Source organism: Bos mutus, chromosome 22 (assembly GCF_027580195.1).
Source record: "Bos mutus isolate GX-2022 chromosome 22, NWIPB_WYAK_1.1, whole genome shotgun sequence".
NCBI classification, from domain to species: domain Eukaryota; kingdom Metazoa; phylum Chordata; class Mammalia; order Artiodactyla; family Bovidae; genus Bos; species Bos mutus.
The window spans coordinates 21,820,458-21,840,030 of record NC_091638.1 but is presented as its reverse complement, the minus strand read 5'-3'; the positions used below and the strand labels follow the sequence as shown (position 1 = coordinate 21,840,030).

At 50.0% G+C, this 19,573-nt stretch overlaps 1 protein-coding gene across 2 annotated transcripts in view; it reads left to right on the top strand.

Annotated features, from left to right (window-relative positions):
* Nucleotides 1-19,573, top strand: part of ITPR1 (inositol 1,4,5-trisphosphate receptor type 1) — a 355,281-nt gene that overhangs the window by 254,143 nt on the left and 81,565 nt on the right. The gene's annotated exons all lie outside the window — the stretch shown is intronic.

The following is a 19,573-nucleotide window of genomic DNA, read 5'->3' as shown; positions in this document are numbered from 1 at the left end:
TTGTCTCCTGTTAAATCCATGATAAGTCTCAATTGTCCTTCTTTCTTTCTCTTCCTTCAGCTCTAGCAAGAGGTTCTTCCTAACTTTCCCTAGTGCCTTCCAAGGATGGAGTTCCTCTTACGAACTTGTAAGCCCACACCAGTTTCTGCTCTGTTGGCTCATGATACCTTAGTCCAGGGCTTGGCAAACTATGGTCGGTGGGTCGAATCCAGCCAGGTGCCTGCTTTTGTAAATAAAGTTTTACCAGAACTCAGCCAGCCCTCCATTAACCTTTAGTGTCGTGTCTGGCCACTCTTATGCTGCCGGAGCAGAGCTGAGGGGTTGTACCAGAGACAGAATGGCAGCAAATCCTGGAATATTTACCATTTGGCCTTTTACAGAAAGCCTCTGCCAACCCTTGTGTTTTTTTAATCTTTGCTGACTAGATAGGAAGCTGCCGAAGAAAAAGAACCATGTCCTTTTTTTTTTTTTTTTTTGGCTACTGGGTCTTTGTTGCTGTGTCCAGGCTTTTTCTAGTTGGAGGGAACAGGGGCTGCTCTCTAATTGTGGTGTGAAGACTTCACATTGTGGTGGCTTCTCTTGGTTGCAGAGCACAGGCTTCAGGGAGAGTGGACTTCAGTTCTTGTGGTGCATGGGCTTAGTTGCTCTGAGGCATGTGGGATCTTCCCACACTAGGGATCAAACCTGTGTCTCCTGCATTGGCAGGTGGATTCTTTGCCACTGGAGCAACGGGGAAACCCAAGAACCATGTCTTAACTGCTTTGTTCTAGGTTCTTCATTCCCTGGTAGAGCAGTGGTTTGCAGTAAATATTAACCAGGTGATTAATATCCTAAGTACCCAGAGAATGTGGCCGTTTACTCAACTAATAAATGGAAATTCAGGGAAAGAGAGGCCTCTCCTTTACTTGCCTGCTTTAATCAGTGGGGAATCCCCCATTTCCTTCCTTACCTCTAAAGGCATATATTCTCTCCAAGAATGTATTCCATCATCCTGCTTACCACCTTTCAATGCAGATTTGCAGGGCAGGCTCGGGCAGCTCCTTCCCGGGTGATACGTGTGTGGCTCAGGAGTCCTGAGTTTTCATCTGAAAACCTTCTCTGACCACCCCAGGGCCCCACATTTCACGTCAGTCGCTCCCTGGTGGCCTGATGCTGTGTAATTTCTGTGTCTCCTGCAGAGGTTTTCCTTGCGGTGAGCACAGGGACTCCTTGAGACACCTACGGTTAACCCTAAAATATGTGAGATGCTGGCACCCAGTCTACAGCCTCTTTGTCATCTTTTTCCTTCAAGTTCCCTGGATGACCTCCTCCATCTCTGTGGCTCCCAGCTACCGTCTGTGCCAACAGCTCCAGGCCCCACCTCCCTGCCCATCTCTAGATTTCTGCACACACCCCTGCTGGGCATCTCCACGCCTGCTAGCTCTCAGTTCACGTAACCCCAAGCCCGCCCGTCCCCTCTGGTCCTCCACCCCCTGCCTTCTTGTGTCCTGTATCGAGGTCAGCGGACTCCCCACCGCCACCCTGCAGTCATTCACCCGAGCTGGAAACAGTGACATAATCTGTCTCCTCCCTCCTGATTTCCATCAGGAACTCATTCCGCGCCCACTCTGCCTCCCAGTGTTCTCATAGTCGGGACTTCGTTAGGACTTGTCACAAGCCAGACAGTCGACACCCGGAAGGTACACGCGACACGCCCCAAGTGGCCTGGCCAGGGCTGGGGGAGCTGGGGTTGGAAGCAAAATGCTCTAGCTTCAGAACTCCTGTCCCTGACCAACATCCTACACCTCCTGCTGGCTCAGGGCCATCTGAGTTCTGAGCCTGAGATGGGCTCTTCGCAGCCTCCCTGCTTCGGGACATTTCTGTGTGCCACACTGCAGTCAGCCATGCCTGGACCACCTGGTTCCCTGCCACGGAGGATGGAATCCATGGGCCGCTGGGGTGATCCGCCGGAGCCTGAGTGCCCGGCCCCCTCTGGTTCTCACATTCACCACCGAGCTCATTGTCCTGCGGCCGCACCTGCTGGTTTGCCAGCCCTGGGCCCGTACAGAGATGCCTGTGCTCCGTGTGGGACGTGCCCAGTTCCCCTCTGCCTGGCATGCTCCCCGGGCCCTGTTTGAACTACCTCCTGGTCTGGAAGCATCTTAATCCCCTGAGGCAGAGGCAGTGGCCTCTGTATGTGGGCAGTTCATTTACTTAGCAGTCAGCACACTTGACATGGAGGCTCGTTGTTAGACAAGGGGAGGCAGAGATCAAGTCAGCCTTCACCCCCAGGTTCCCCAGGGAAGTCTCTGCATGTGTCGGCTGAAGGCAACTCGAGCTGCCCATAATGAATAAATGCAGAGAACCCTGCTCTCTCGGCTTATTCTGGGGGTTATATGAGAAAATACATGGGGGAAAAAAGAGAAAATATATGGAAAGCCCTCAGCTCAGAATGCTGCCTAATACATACTCCTTGCTCATGGTTACATTTTTGGTTATCTATCTTCCCTCTCCTCCCCTCCCCTCAAGAGTGATAATTTCTCCCAAGTTCAAACTTTGGTCTTACTTACTCTGCAGCACTTGGACCATGGTCAGAGCTCAGTGAATGTTCCCTGAATGAATCAAAAGCCTGGACTCTCTGTGGCCACCATGTTAATGTCCGTCTGCTTGTTGTTTCCTGAATATCAACGTGAGGATCTGAAATGTGAAGATGTGTTGTTGACAGTTATCACCATTTTAGAGAAGCACCTTCTTAAAGCATGGGAGGGAGTGAAGTTTATTTGAACCCAAAGAAAACACATAATGTCAGTGTGGAGAACCCTCCTTGTGATAAGAGACACTTGTTGGGTCTTTTCTTCCTCATAATAACTATAGATGGTGGTAATCATCTGTGTGTGTGCACACATTCAGTTGTGTCCGACTCTGCGACCCCATGGACTGTAGCCCACCAAGCTCCTCTGTCCATGGGGATCCTCCAGGCAAGAATACTGGAGTGAATTGCCATGCCCTCCTTCAGGGGATCTTCCCAATCCAGGGATCGAACCCATGTCTCTTACGTCTACCTGCATTAGCAGAAGGATTCTTTATCACTGAGCCACCTGGGAACCCCGGTGGTGATCATAATGGATACTAAAGTCTGAGCACTCACATGCCAGGAGCGAGGCTCAATGCCCTCTATGCATGGTCATGGGTGGGCAGGTCCTGCCTGGATCCGTTTTTGCTCGGTAGGAGGTAAGAGGATCCGAGAGGTCAGGGTACTTGCCTAGGGTCACAGTGCTCGCTGGTATCTGGGTCCAGCTTTGTTTTCTGCCAGAGGCCGAGTTCTCAGCCCCTTTGCAAGGCTGCCTCCTGTATGAGAGGCCTCCAGTTGCCTCCCTGGCATGGCCCCTCCCTGAAGACCAGGGAGATGGACCAAGGGCCCCCTGGCGGACCCTGCTTCTGTTTTTCGGGCCCATTAGAATTGTGGCTCCTCTTCTTCTTTTTGTTAGTGTACTCATTTGGAGGGCAGTCTGCCTTCCATAGAAGCCCCAGGATGGCTTGTGTGTGTTTGGTTTGGTTGTATCACCGGCCTGTGAATGACAGAGGAGAGCACCGTGGAGGACTTTACTTTCAGGCTGGGCATCTCATTTGCCAAATAAAAGTTACACACATCATACATGCTGCTTCCCCTCTGGTGGCCGCCGGGGTCTCAGGTCTTTGCAAGTTAATGGGAAGGAAAGTCTCTTGCATAACTTCCTCTCTGTAGAGACAGAAGGCAGCTCATTTAATGGGGCTCCTAAGAAGAGTTGGATCATATTACTACAGTTTTGGGTTTTGCTTGGCTCTCAAGGAGCATATGTAATTTGGTGTAATGTGAGGCTTATTAGAATTCTTGCCCATTTTGCATGCCCTGGATCCTCCCCCTATTTGAGTCCTGGGTAGGTGGAAGGATATTTATGTTTTTGCAGAGGGAAAAGGAAGTGATTGGTCGCCTCCATTTAAGTGCTTCTGGGGCAGGCACAGCGCATGGTGCCTCTGTGTACTTGATCTGGGCTGGGCAGGGGGGTAGCCCTAATCACAGATGGGAAAACTGAGTCCCGAAAGATCCAGGAGGTCTTTCCCACAGTCACCTAGTTAGCAGAGCTGAGACGTGGTACCCAGGTCTGTCTCTCTCAAAAACCTTTTGACTTTCTACCACACTGGATAGCCTTGCAGTTGCATGGGTCTAACACTAGGGAGCTAATGAGGACCCCACAGCCACAGTGGTGTTTTTCTTACTTATTTATTTATCATGGTGGTGTTTTGCATCTTCCAGAGTAGCATCTGCCTTATTATTGATGGGGGCAGGGTAGGCAGCACTGGTTATTTGGTCAGAGAAGCAAGTGGTCACTGCTTGGTTATGCAGTGATTTCTCAAAGTCGACTTAGCCACACTGAAAGTACATTCGGCCTTATAACAATGTCTGAACTCTTCCGTAGTTTCTACCTGTGTCCTTTCTCTGGTCAGAGGGGAACTTGCCTCTCACATAGTAGAGGTTGTGGCTCAGTTACGTTTCTATGAGTTTTCTGGAATCCATGTTGGGGGAGCGGAGGGGCAGGAGAGTGAAGCCCGGGCGCACTGCACATGGCTGTTGTGAACCCCTCTACTATTTCCAATTAGCGGATGCATGTGTGAGTTGTATGCCTGTCTTCTATTTACAAGAGGAAATATCCCATTTAATTTTATTTTCACACTGAGAGCCCAAGTGTTAAGAGAACATAGTGTTCTAGCACTCCCTCGGTTATCAGCTGCAGAGCGGAGGTTGTATATTGTCACATACAGTTTTCCGAGTGTATTTCTACATTTGTTACCTGGCAACCTTGCCACGTTGGGACAGGAAGATGTATGGCTTCCTACCAGATCCATGCTGTTTATATTGCAGAAGGTAGGTGGTGTCTTCCTCACGGGAATATAGAAGAGGAGAAGGCTCAGGCTCACAGGGCTCAGTTGAAAGGCTCGGGCTCACGGGGCGGAGATGTTTCGGTGGCTGACTGAAGAGCAGGGCTCCAGTGGGAGAATGGCTCTTATCCTGCTTGGAGGGATGACTTACTGTGTCCTTGACCACTTCCCAGTTTTGATGAGAAAGGCAATTCCCAATATAGGGATGACAGCCACGATATCCCCTTTCAAGCTGCTTATAGCCCTTCAGGGTCTTCTGTTGAGCGGATCAACTGCTTGGAAAGCAGTGTGGCATGGGATTTGCATGCTGAGTGGGCCCTCAGGGCATCATAGCATCCCATCCCCCACCTATGCCCTGTGTCATTAACCTGCATCCCCAGAAGATACTTGTATTCAAAACCCTTGCAGCTAGGTTTGAAAGTCCTCTGGGTTGAAGCCACATGTTCCAAGACTCAGGAAAAGCTTGCTGAGACCAAGGACAGTGAATTCTCCAGCACCTGTAACATTGCTTGAGAAATGCTTCAGAGGGAAAAGTCCCCATGGTAACAGTTTTTTCAAAGAGTCTTGTGGCCTCCATAGGTTAGACAAGATAGCAGAGTGGTGGGACCCAGCAGCATAGCCCATCTGCACACGCTCCTTTAAGTCTCCCTCCTGGTGATGCCAGAGCCGGAGTCTGTCCACAAGGCCCACAGCACTCACAGGGTTGAGTGGATCCCAGGGCTTCCCACCGGTGTTTCCCTCTGCAGTTCTACCCTCTGTTGGCCTCCCTAATGAGAAGCCTTTGCAGTCCACTCGACTCTTACTGTCTTGCCTGTTGAGAAAGAAGATGACAGCTGAGTCCTCCTGGAGTATTTAGAAACCATCAGTTAGTTTTATTATTTCTTTTGGCTGTGCCCTGCGGCACATGGATCTTAGTTCCCCTCCTAGGGGTCAGACTTATGCCCCCTGCATGGTAAGTGCAGAGTCTTAATCATTGGACCACCAGGGAAGCCCCCATCAGTTAGCTCTCAGTATATGTATTTTGAGTGTTCCAACCTCCTTCAGAAAACCCAAGCCTTTTATTTGATTTCACATGGTTCTTTGCCCTTGGGTGTTAATGTCATTCCTGGTATCATCAGGAAATGTCCTGAGAGGAAGCCACACGATTCCTTATGGTTGTATTCTATAGCAAGTGGAATTTTTTTTTTTTTTTTTAATACCTGAGGAGGACTTGATTGCTGAGGGTTCTGAACTTGGACAGTCATCCTGAGTGTCCTTAACGTGGAAATCTATATCCTACTGTTTAAACTTTAAGATGATCCCTAACTGGCTTAAAGTCCTCAACCCACAGCGGAGGAAAACGTTGCAAAAAAAAAAAAAACAAGGTCATGCTGCATTTTTTTGGTAAGCACAGGAATCAACATAGAGATGTTATATAACTTCTATTTATATCCTCCTTGCTCACTATCTGCAGGCAGACAAGAGTCGCTGAGAAGGGATTTAATGAGCTCTCTGGGTTTGCTCACCTTCCTGAGCTGGTAGGAACCAGCTTGTTCTCAAGTGCGTCAGCAAAGAATCTGCCTGTGGGTGGGCGGCCGGGGTAGGTGGACAGACTTGTTGCCATGGTGTTCTTTAATTCCCCTGTCTCTCAGCCATCTCACTCCCCCCTTCCCTGACTCCTTCCTCTCCCTCCTTTTCTTTTCTTTCTTTCTGTCCCCCTGTCTATAAGCTGGCTTGTTTCTCACACCTAACTCAGGATCCTTGGAGCTGTCCCCAGAAAGAATATTTTCCTTTCCCCCTAAGCATTCCGCATTGTGTGGCTCTAAGATATCAGAAAGGTTTTGCCTACGGTGTCTTTTCCCCACACCCTCACCTATTTCTCTTCCTAGGATTTTTTTTTATTACCAGCCCCTTCATTGAGGCACCTATGCTAGGAGTCTTCAAGCTCAAACAGTAAGAAGCTTTCTCGTAGCTATTGGGTTGCCCATGAACCGAGTGGATTCCATTGCCAGTTGCCCCAGAGAAGGAGGGCGGTCGGCATTTCCATCCCCCTTTGTGCTCTTGGCCTGGGTAGGGTGAAGTCTCCTGTCTCATCTAGCACATTATTAAATGGAACCGCATGAAAACAAGAGAATGTGTTTGTCCCATGGTTGATAATTCTTGGAGCTCAGGCAACATCTGTTACCTGAAGGTTTCGATTATTCAGCCTGCCTTTAAGAAACAAAGAAGTGGCTGCTCCATCCAGTTCTCAGCAGGGAAGCAGAACTGGCCTTCTGAGAAGCCCCAGGGGTGCCCACCTGTACCCAGCTGCTCTGATGGCTTTGCCTGTGCATCACATTCTCAGCAGAACCTAGGTATTTAAAAGATGTGCTTTCAGGAGGTTATAATGAAATTGTTCTTAGAAAAGAATAAGTAGTTCCCATGAGGACAGGCTTAAACAAACAAACAAAAAAAACAGAAAAGCCAAAACCCACCCCTGCCTTGCCCAAGAGTTGTGCAATCCTTAATAGCAGTAGCCTGTTTGAATAATCAAAGGCGAGCTGACTTCCCCTTAGTAACTTCTGTTAGAGACATCTGCATAAAATATCCCCGGATTCCAGACCAAGAAGGTAACTTTTTTTTTTCCCCTCTGAGTAACTGGAGGGACTTTCCCTTTGGAAGGCTTCCAGCAGAGCTAACTTCATGGTTGAGAATATTTTCTCATTAGAAACTAGGACTCCAGTGGCTAGAGTCCTGACATAGGGGCATTACAGACACGTCACACGCAAGCCCGGACCCAGAACCTCTCAGAACAACCTCCATGACATCCGTAGCTGTCTACGACCCTTGGGCACAACCCTCCTGCTCCCTGAGTGATCTGTGCCCACGTGCGCTTCCTGCGTCCTCCGAGTTCCTTTGTGAAAGTGTCAGAGCCTCCCTGATGGCTCTCCCAGTTTCCTTTGTCTGGGTTTTACACTTGTCATCAAGATGTCCCAGACGCCGAAGTGGGGAGAGTCCTGTAAACCATCTGACGTCTTCAAGCCACTTGTTTCCCTTTGAACCCAGGACTTAAGAAATTTTTTTGTTTTTTAATTGCTGTTGGAGGAGGCTGGTTCTTCAGTTGCCCTCACCATACGGTGTTTGAGAAATGTGTTTTCACTAGCCCGCCTTGCAACACAATCCCGCAGACTGTTCAGCCCTAGGCTCGCAGCTGTGAAGTCAGGGGCGGGAGCCAGGTTATGAGATAGCAGGTCCGCGAAGGATTGTCCTTCCAACCCCACAGTTAATAATGCAAGTGTCAGCGGGGCAGAGCAGTTAACAGTTAACTAGATGGATTAGGGTCAGCAGCAGCCCGAGCCCATCACAGAGGCCTGGGCACAAACCTGATAAGCCTCTCAGAGGCTAGAACGCCACATCAGCCTCCTTCCGCTGGTCTTTGGCATTCGGCATTTTCCCCGCTTGGCAGGACTTTGAGCTTTCACGGACAGGGACCTTCTGGTTATTGAGTTAAACTTCAGCTGCCAGTAGCTGCACAGCTCAACTTGATTTCAGTCTCTCAGGACTGCCCCTCCCTCGGAACTCTTGGGCGTTCACTAAGATAGCAGGTCTTGATGGAGGATGAAGTGGCTGTGAGACAGTCCAGACCGAGGTCACCTGGGGCCTGCCCTCAAGGAGGTTCCAGTCTAGCAGGGGAGATGGATTATAAGCCCATTAACAATGAAATATGTGAATTGAGAGACGTGTGAAGAGGGAAGCAGCCAGGATGCAGAGCATCACAGGAAAGCCATTTAGATGGTCAGGGGAGGTTTCTGTAGGGAGTTGCACTGATGCCCAGACCTAGCAGTCGAGAAGAGACCTAGGGGTGTGAGGAACAGAGGCAGGAATGTTCAGACAGACGGGTTGGCATGGGCTTGGCATATTGCAGGAACCGAAGGAGGCCAGTGTCGTTGGAGCATGAGCTGGGGAAGGAATGGGGGTGCACGCAGGGCAAGAGACTGCTGCCTGACCCAGGAACCGCACTTGTCATCGGGTGAGCGGCTCGATTGGGTGGTCTCAGCGGCCCCCGCCAAGCCTTGTCAGTGCTTCTAAAGGCTCCACGTTGGCTTGGCTGTGACCTGCTTGGATACATGTCACTGATGCCAGAGCCATGATCTGTGAAGCAGCACTTAGCGCCGATGAGCGCTGGGTACTCTCGTCCCGCCATCCCCATCCATCTGGCCCTCTGTACGTTTAACTCGTGGATCCCCAGGATGTTCTCTGCTGCCATATGGAAGCTCCCTCATGGGCCAGTCCCCAGTGAAATGGGCCTGCAGGTTTGAGAGGAAGGGAAGCCCTGGAGCGTATGCGCGGGGTCGTGACTGGAGAGGTCATTGGATGGAGCGGAGGACAGCAGGTGACGATTGGCCCTCCATCAAGAATGCGCTTGCTTGTCTGGATATTTTGCTATTTGCCAGCCATCATCCTTGCCTCCGGTGGGCCAGGTCTATTTACTACTTTTGGATTTTATGGTCCAGTGGGTGGGTCACAGTTGGGTTTCTTTAGAGCAGGGAAGGGAACGTGTCTGGTTAGAATACCTACCAGGTGCAGGCCGGGTGCTGGGCTTCCACTATGGTAGATCCTAACTCCATCCTCCCGGCCTCTCGGTGGCACTTCCCCTTCTCCTTCCTTGGTTACAGATGAGGAAATGGAGGCTGCAGGTTAATAAATGCTGTGTCCACACCTGCCCATTTCTTCCACCAGCCTCATCCATCTGTTTGGACCTGAGTGTACAGGACACGAAGTCCATTGTCTGAGTCCCTGCTGCTCTCTGTGCAAACACAGAGAACAGGTGTGCAAAAGATGCTTCTTGACATAAACATAAGGCTCAAGCTGGATGCCCTGGGGGAACCTTGGTGCTTTTAGGGCAGGAAGTCAGTCAGTGTTGATTCATTGGCCCGCAGATACCCAGGATGGAAGTCAGACCAGAGAGCGAAGGTCCTACTCTGTGACCTGTATGTCAGTTCTTTCTTAATTGGAGTATGATTGCTTTACAGTGTTGTGTTCATTTCTGATGTACAGTGATGCGAATCAGCCATATATATATACGGGTATCCCCTCTGTCTTAGACCTCCCTCCCAAAGCCTCACCATCGCATCCTTCTAGGTCATCACAGAGCACCCAGCTGAGCTCCCCGTGCTGTGCAGTAGCTTGCCATTAAGTCCTTTCTTGCTAACACAGATGGAACCCCCAACTGAAGTGGGAAGGCATAGTAGCTGAGTGGCCCCCAGGCTCTGGGCAGGGGGCCACCTGAGCCCTCCTTGGCTGATGCTCAGGGCGCGTTTCTTGGTGATGGAGTCTCTCCAGCAGCTCTTGCATCATTCTTTTCGGGTCTCGCAGTACACATTGCAGGCTCGCTGAGAAGGCCTCCGTCCCCAGTCACAGACCCCACGGTGAGGCTGTCGGCGAGCTGGCACAGGACCCGAGGGTGTCACCTGAACCCCCACAGGGCCCTTTGGTTGAATCAGAGAGTCACCCCTGGAGGGGACCCTGGCCCCAGACACACACTGGAGATGGATTTTCTTAATCTCTAGTTGAGTAGAGGTGCATGGAACGAGATTCTAGAATGTCTTGGGTTTTCACAAGAGTCCTTCCTGGGGTCTCACCAGACTCTTGTTTGCTTCAGCGGCTTCCTTTTGTGTAAGCCGCACACTGACTTGAAGAGTAACCAACACACTGCCTTGCTCTGCAGAAGATGGCCTCTGTCCAGGCTTGGCAGGTCAGAGGAGTTGAAACATGCTGTTTATCTCTGAGTTATCAAGAGACGGCTGTACAGTTTGAACAAGGGAGCAACTTTTTTCAGCAAAATGAAGTGTGGATGTCTTTCCAACCCATACTTAGTACACTTCTTCGCTTCCTTCTCTACTGTTATAAAGTTTATATTATTCCTGAACTCATGAATGCTGGCAACATCTTCAGAGATGTAGGTGAGCTGAGACTTGTAGATGTTTACCGGTTTAAACCCATCAAACCTTGCTAAAAAACATCCACCTTAGAGTGAGTAGTCATTTATATCAGGGGTACGTTTGATTCTTAATGTCCACTTCACTCATTATTAGATTCTTTTCAAACATCATACTTTTCCTGAAGCGTCAAGCATAGTTGAAAATACCAGAAACACCGTTCATGTTGAAAGACTTGGGCCTTTCCGAGGGGGTAGGGGGCGGTGTTTGACACCAAGTTTGTGTTCTGCATTTGGGTGTACTAACTTGGGGAAGTGGAAGCTAAAACATTTATCTCTGTGCCTAGCAGAAGCTGAGTGGCTTCTAGAACTAGTGAGATTCCAGCTGGATTTTTATTTTCTTTCACTTCCTTCGTTGTGATGGTTTTGGGAAATGCTCTCCAGTGTGTTTTTGCTGTCATTCTGCAGGCCGTCTTGACCTACCAGTCCCAGCTGGGATTGTTTATCTTTGGATGTTTTGGGGATACTAGACTTTGGTCATCACATAACACCCAGCACGTGAGCCAATCCACTGTCTTACCTGCTGACTTCTTTCCTTGGGAAGTGGTGTTGATAGATTCCATGCCCCTACTGGAGTCGTTTCCCATAGTTATCAAACTGTGCTTCACGTTGCGTTTCATAACTGCAACCTTGATGGACCCCAGCCACGTGGTGCACACAGGCAGGTGGTAAGAGTCGTGCTTTTCAGATAAGAAACCCAGGGCACAACTGCAGGTAAGCAAATTGCCCAAGTTCACCTGGCTGGTTATCAGGGAGCACTGGCTACAATTTAGGTTTCCAGACTTGCAGTTCTCTGGGCTCCTCTGCCTGAAGCACGTGTGTTTTATCACCTAGTTCCTGGTGCATGATCTGTGGGTTTTGATCGTTGTCAAGGGTTTCTAAGAAAAGGATTCGAGACCTAGAGTGATGACAACAGTTAGGTGAATCGTCTGTAATGCCCAGCCCTGGCAAAGCTTCATCTAGCAGAAGGGGCTTGTTTCGGAGCCCATCTTCACAAGTGCATCAGGCTTCGCAGGAAACACAGGCATTCACACATGTTCCTACCACGGCTATTCTTTACTGTGACAGGAGTCCGTGTCTGTGCAGCTGAGAGACTTAGGGTGGTAGGTGGGGAAATAGATTATAAAAAGCCAAAAGGTGTTTGGAGTTTGACACACTCCTGCTCAGGGGAGAGGTGCTGAACGAAGCAGGGGAGCTGAGAGCATGGGCTGAGGCATCAGACCAATGGGGCTTGAGTCCTGGGCACCACCACCGCTTCCCAGCTGTAGGACTTGACAAGTTATTTAGCCTCTTTGAGCCTCAGTTTCCTCATCTGTAAAGTGGGGAGAGTGATAACCCCTACCTCCTGGGGTAGTTGCAAGGGTTAAATGAGATACTGTGTACAAAGCACTTAGGCAGTGCCCGGCAAACCATAAGCCTTAAGTTACCACTCACTGTAATTTACAAATCAGGGTCCCCAGGAAGTGATGAAATCTCGGATAACCACGGGGCTTGGAAGAGAACCCCACAAGGTAAACCCCACACCTGGGTAGCCATTGCTGTCACTCTGTCACCCGCAGGACCTCTGTTTGAGCTGGACAAGAATGGGCTGCCCTGTTTGGAGACCCCAGGGCCAAGACTGAGGTGCGCATGTGCCGGAAGCACATGGAAAAGAGAGAAATCCAGGGAGGAATTTCCAGCAGCCCTGGGAAGCTCAGGGATTCAGCATTGTTCAGCAGGTCACATTTTTCAAATTTTTGCCCTTAGCCTGAGAACTTAATTCATTCTGCAGCAGATAAATGAGCACCCAGAGTGAAAGTCATGGGCTGTGTCACTCAGGGACATGGCCCAGGCAGTCAGATAGAAAAGCTGATTCTCTGGAACCTCGGAAGGCTCAGAGGGAGGCTTTCTGGACGGTGAATGACTGCAGGGTGAAATACTTTCTTCTGGGGAAGGATCCGAGTTTCGAAGCTGTCCCAGGAGCACAGGGGACTGCTCCCTCAACCCTCCCCCCTCCCCCAGGCCGGGCCTAAATCACATCCACCTCTGCTTCCTTTATCTGAGATGCTCATAAAGGGCTCCTCCCATGTCCCTGCAAACTTCCCAGGAGGCTCAGTGGTAAAGAATCCGCCTACCAATGCGGGAGATACGGGTTCAGTCCTTGGGTTGGGAAGATCCTCTGGAGGAGGAAATGGCAACCCACTCCAGTGTTCTTCCCTGGAGGAGTCTGGCAGGCTACAGTCCATGGGGTCGCAAAGAGGCAGACACAGCTGAGCAGCTGAGCACACACACGTGTCCCTGCAAGTGTAGGCTGGCTGGCTGTGGGTTCCAGGGTACGAAGATGTCTCCCCCACTACACCCGCCCCACCCCAAGTCTCTGAACTCTGGGGAAGATGACTTTTCAATAAGGTGCTCAGTCGCTCACCTTCCCTGGTGTGTGTCCAGCACCTGGGGAAGGCCCGTGTCTCCCCTTTTTCTCTCCAGACAGACCCCATCCTGCACAATGCGACCGGGCCATGACCTCTTGCATCTCAAGAAAGGCATGCCCCACCCTCTCCTGCACACTTCCGGCCTATTGTCTAGTGCAGCTGCCAGCCCTCCGCTGGTCCCTAACTTTGGGTGGCCTCTGGTTTCAGAAACTGGGAGGGCTTGTCATAAATCACACTCTGTTTCTTTGTAAGAACTTGGCCGGGCATAGTAGGTGGCTGCCAGGCTCATTAAGAGATGTCTTAACTGTTTTCAAGAGTGATCTGAAAGGGCGGTTTCCTTATTATTTTCAGCTGAAGAGCTCATTCCTGAGTCCCATGCAGCTCGGGCAGCCCGAGGAGGGCAAACTGTGTCCACTTGACATTTATCCCAGATTGGGAATGAAACTCAGGTCGGGTGTCACTCACCCACCCCCAATCCTGGTCAAGGGGACTGACTTGAACTCAGGAGACGTGGTTTTCTGTGTTCATTTTCGCTCTGGGCCTCAGTTTCCTCCTCTGTAAAAGATGGAGGGCTGGACTAAGTGGGTAGTTTCCAAACAGCGTTCTGTGGAACCGTGGACTTGCAAGGAGGATTCCAGTGGTGAGATGGGGTCCTCCCCGCTCTGTCTCAGGCTGAGCAGTTGTGCCTGTATCTCTCTAATACCTGGTCCTTACCCCAGTGTTAGGGGAAGGAGGAGGAGCGAGTTTCCTTGGTGGGAAAAGCATCTGGAAGTGGCTGACATAGGGTGCTTCCAACTTTAACTTTCTCTGATCTGTGGTTTCTTTTTTGTGGTGGTGGTTTTTAAACCCGACTTACAATGGCCATACCTAGATCCCCGCCCCTCCTCTGTCCTCCAGAATTCCCATGTAGGTGGTCACTTTCTCACCTGGTCCAACCCCGACTACCTTCCCTCAAGCCCCTCCAAACATGTACCTGTTGTCTGTGATGTTAGTACTGGTGCGGGTCTGCCCCCAAACCAGGCTTTTCTTTTTTGGAGTTGCCTGCCGCCCCCTGGGACTGGTGTTCTGTGTGATCATTAAGAAGGTAGGTAGTGGAGATGGCCCTGAGCACAGGGGCAGGGAGCCAGCGAGGCTCTGCCCCCTGTCAGCTGACCTCTCCCGACCCCAGCTCTCCTGCCTCTAAAGTGATTATGAATGATGGATTTATGAATGATGGTATCTATCTTGACAATCTCCTAAGATGCTGATAAGACAGCTTATGTGAAAAGGGCTTTGGAATCTAATGTGATTTGGAGATAAGCGGGGAGAGGAGGAAAGGGCGGTGGTGAAGAGAGATGGGCTATGAGGGTGTCAGACTCAGATCCCTCTGCTGGGGAAGGTAGCCTCTGAGGGTGGCCCCCAGTCTGGATCACTTTGACCAAGTTCTCTAGCCTTCTGGAAGCAAAGCAGTTGCTTTTTCCATCTCTCTTTTCATTGTGATATGACTTACATACAATCATATGTATAGATTTTAAGTGTAGAGTTTGATCAGATTTGACAAATACCATCAGATTTGGTCATATTTGTGTGGCTTCTGTAACAAATCACTAAAAATAACAAATTACTAAAATCTTACTAAACTGCTAAAATTACTAAATCTTACAAATTACTAAAATTACTTTCAGCAATAAGTTACTAAGAATAATAAATTACTAAAATCTTAGTGGCTTTAGACAGCCAGATATTTTATCTTATAAGTTCGACATAAGTCTTAACCAGACTAAATCAGGATTCAGCAGGGGAGGGGCCCCAGGGGGAGGGAATTTGTTTTCCTGTGTTTCCCAGTTTCTAGAGGCCACCCACAGCCTGTGGCCCCTTCTTCATCTTCAAATTTCAAAACCAGCCACGCTGAGTGGAGTCCTTCTCATACTGCATCCCTCCACCCTCCTCCTCTACATTTCTTTTTCTTTCTTTTTTGGCTACACCACGTGGCTTGTGGCATCTTAGTTCTCTAACCAGGGATCAAACCCGTGCCCCCTGCATTTGAAGGGCAGAGTCTTTAACCACCGGACCGCCAAAGGAGTCGTACCCCTCCTCTTCTACTTTTAAGCACCCTGGTGATGACACAAGCCCTTTGAATAATCCAGAATCATCTCCCAGTTTTAAGATCAACTGATTAGGAACCTTAGTTCCATCTACAACTTCCTTCCCCTTTGCCATGTAAGCTGGCATGTTTTATAAGTCCCACAGATGAGAGTCCGGACGTCTTTGCAGGGCTGGGGGGCATTCTTCTATCTGCCATACCTGTGCAGCCTCCATCCCAATCAAGACATTGTCTTCACTCCAGAAAGTTCTCTTGTTTCCCTTTTGGTCACTTCTCACTCTCCACCCACCCCCCTGCCCAGAGGCAGGCAGTTTTGCTGTTACTGACAACTCATGCACTACACTAGTTTTATTTGGAAGAGTTACCTCAAACCTGCTGGGTGGAGTGCAGTGAAGTTTGGAGAAGTGAAACAGTCTCTCCGTGACTCTTGGTTCTAGGTTTGGGGAACAGTGCAGGAGGGGAGAGCAATTCATTGAAACACATTCGAGGAGAGCAGTGGGCAGGTAGCCATGAAGAGCCTGAGGGGGTTGGGAGCCAGTCCCTGCCTGCTCTGGTCCAAGGTCCCACCTGCTTCTGGAAAAATGGTCCAGAGGAGGGCGCCCCTTTCCCCTCCCGGGCCCTGTGAGGCCCTTGTGACAGAAGGAGGTGGAAGGAGCAGGTCTGTGAACGGTGTACAGGAGCTGAGCTCACTGCCTCTGGGTGACACCAGGCACAGCCTACCCCAGGGAGGCGAGGGATGAGTCTTAGCTCCTCTGCATGCCGTGGCTTTCACTTCTCCTGTACAAGGTCCTCTCCTTCCAGCATGTCTGCTGAGCTTCCCACTCAAGAGACCTGAAAGTTCTCCTCTGTCCTCCCCTTGCTGCTCTGCCGCCCCCAGCGCCCCAGCGTCCTGGGAAGATGCTGTGTGTCACAGCGCCAGCATCTCAGGGGTGCTCCCACAGGAGGCACGTTATCTCAAAGACCCAAAAGCTTCTCCCGATTTCTGAAAGGAGTGATAGTAACAACTTCTTCATTGGAGACGGGCAGTGGAGGGTGTTAGGTGACAGGCACAGAAGTTCACTCACGCTCCCAGCCCCTCGTCAGGTCAGCCATCGGGATTGTCACTGTGATTAGCTTGCTGGGTCTTTGTAACCATTCATGAAGGGCATACCCTGTTACGATGCCCATTTGGTAGATGAGAAGATTTGCATTTCAGAGATGTCGTCACTTTCTAAGGTGGCACTGGCTTGTAAGTGGTGGAGCCGAGGCCTGTTCTGACTCCGGAGGTTGTTCTCATCACTGAGCCCCTCAGGTGATGGCTTTGCTGTGGCTTTTTCTCGTGATAGTTGGTTAATGGTGGTGCAGAACCAACTCATTCTGTGGGCACTGTGCTAAGCGCTTGGTGTGCACCTCAGCAGCCTTTCTGCGTGGGTTCAGAGAGGTTGAGTAACTTGCTCAGGGTCCCAGAGCTGGTGGGTAAGGGACCCCAGCCTCAAACCCTGGAGGTCCAACTGGAAAGCCTGCCCTACTTACCCTCCGTTAAGATATGTTTCCTTCCACTGAGGCACTGGTATGATCTCTCTCCTCAGTTCTTGCTGCGAGGCATCATGGGGTTTGCCTGTCTTCAGTTTTTTGATGTCCAGTGCCCGAGAATCAGCTGGGTCTCCCTTCGCATCTTCTAGCACCATCCTTGTTTGACATCAGTTTTCTGGGCTTACTTGTATCACCGTACCCCACTGTCCACTTTACCATTTCACTGACCACATTTTGTTTACAAAGCAGCGTCAAATCCTTGAGGGACTGAGGACTGTTACAAAAAACGCAAAATAAATACGCTGGCCATTGCAGAAACATATATAGAAGCATGTAATCCTCTGTATCTTGCCCTCCTCTCATTTTACCAGAGGCCTCCTTGCCCTGACCCTGTCCAGTGACATCTGGCTGGATGCGAAGCAGTGTTTGTAGTAGGTGTTGGGTGTGCACTGTTACACTCTTACAGGTGACAGTCGGTGGGCTTTGGCTATTCACTGACTTAAACTGCATTTGTTTTCCTGCATGACCAGATTGCCCACAGATGTTTTTTAAGTTGCCTTCATACCATGGGAAGACAAATGGGGCAGCAACTGAACTTCATTGCCCTGAGCAGCCACCTTCCCGCAGTCTCCCCGTGACCCCTGTGGCTGAGATGTTGTGTGACGTCTCTGGGAGGAAAATGTCATCACTGTGTTTGGGTGGCTGTCGGTTGAGGTCTTTCTTAGTCCCCTGCACATCTCCTTTTGTTTGTCTGCAGACACATCGGCTCTCAAAGAAGTGAACAAGTAGAACTTGCTTTTTCACGTGTGAGCAGTTTTCCAGAGTGAACGTATGTTTTCCTTACCAAGCTACCAGTTTCACAGGGCACAGACTCCTTTTTGTTCATTGTTGTTTCTCCTCTAACAGGCATAATGCCCAACTCATGACAGATGTGCAGTAAATAGTGGGTGGCGGATGGATGGATGAGTGGATGGAATACTGGTTGGATGGATGGGCAAAAGAGAAACCTAAAAGTAAAGGGCAGTGGAGGGCTTCCCTGGTAGCTCAGCTGGTAAAGAATCCATCTGCAAGAGACCCCAGTTCGATTCCTGGGTGGGAGTGATCCCCTGGAGAAGGGATAGGCTATCCACTCCAGTATTCATGGGCATCCCTGGTGGCTCAGTTGGTAAAGAATCCACCTGCAATGTCGGAGACCTGGGTTCAATCCCTGGGTTGGGAAGATCCCCTGGAGGAGGGCATGGCAACCCATTCCAGTATTCTTGCCTGGAGAATCCCCATGGACATAGGAGCCTGGTGGGCTACAGTCCATGGGGTCTCAAAGAGTTAGACACGACTAAGCAATTAAGCACACACACACGCATACACACACACATAAGCACACGCGTGTGCACACACACATAAGCACACACGAATGCATACACACATATAAGCACACACGCGCGTGCACACACACACACAAGCACACGCACGTGCACACACACATACACACACACGGCAGTGGGGCACGTGAAAGCCTGGAGCTTGGCTTAAAGAGCAGGAGTGATGGAGGGTGACACACAGAATGATAAGGCCAAGCAGGAGGCAGGCAGGGGGTTGGAAACTGGCATTTGGGAGTGGCTGAAGAAAAAATGTTAAGACCAGGGAGCACAGGTAGGAGGGCTGTATCCTGTGTTGTACATAAGAAACAACCAGAGGTGAAGAACAGGGAGAGGGAGAAGGGCAGGATTGAGCAGAGCTCTGTGGGCAAGTGACACGGACATCTGTCAGTGTACCATGTGGACTAGTGGCTGGAAGAGGGGCCACAGTGGCTGAAGTTGCGTGTCGGCAGATGGACACGCAGTGGCTTTCGGGGCGGCGGGCTGCTCAATCAGGCTCAGGGTGTGCGGGGGTGAGAGGTGGAGGAGTCGAGGGGCTTTGTGAGGCTGATAAGAGTTTGTTTTTTTCTGGGATTTCAAGCTTAGGGTTACCTTCTGTAGGGAAGTGCCATCTCTCCAAATGGGGGAGGAAGTGAAATTGGCAGAAAGCTCCAACCCAGAGAAGCAAATACATTGTTTGGAGCTTTGTTTTATTCCTCTGGAAATTGACCGTATTGTATTTTTATGTAAATAATCCACAACAGCGTGGTATTTGCAAAGGGGTGAAAAGAGAATGCTCGTAAATGAAGTTGAGACACCATATTGTGTTTTCACATCAACAATGTATACTATTGCTTGCAGTGGGTCCAAAAAAACAAGTGTGTATCCAAGAGGCGGACTACCTGTTAACTGTAAGCTTGTTCCTCTCTACCTGCCCTTGAAGACCTCATTTGAAAACCACCTTTTCCATGAAGATCTTGGGATCACTCCAGACCTATGTCATCCTTGCCAGCTCTGAACATCTATAATATAATTGTCTTTGTAGCTTCTGGAGCACTTGTTACACGTTTCAGTCCTCCTTACAGGCATGTCATTGTAATCTGGTGTGGAGCCCTAGAGGGGCGGGTTGCATGTCTTACTTATCTGTATATATTCATAGGGGTTTGCAAAGAGGAGGGTTCGTAGATGTCCTTAAACACAACTGGCCGTGCAACAATTACCAAAAATACATTCTGCTTTCATTGTTACTGGAGTTGATATCTGTGTGTGTTGGGAGTTGTGCTTAGTTAACTAAAATCTGCCCACCACCCCCTAGCAGGCTTCCCAGGCCGGTATGGCTTCTTCAGCCAAGACGTGACAGTTT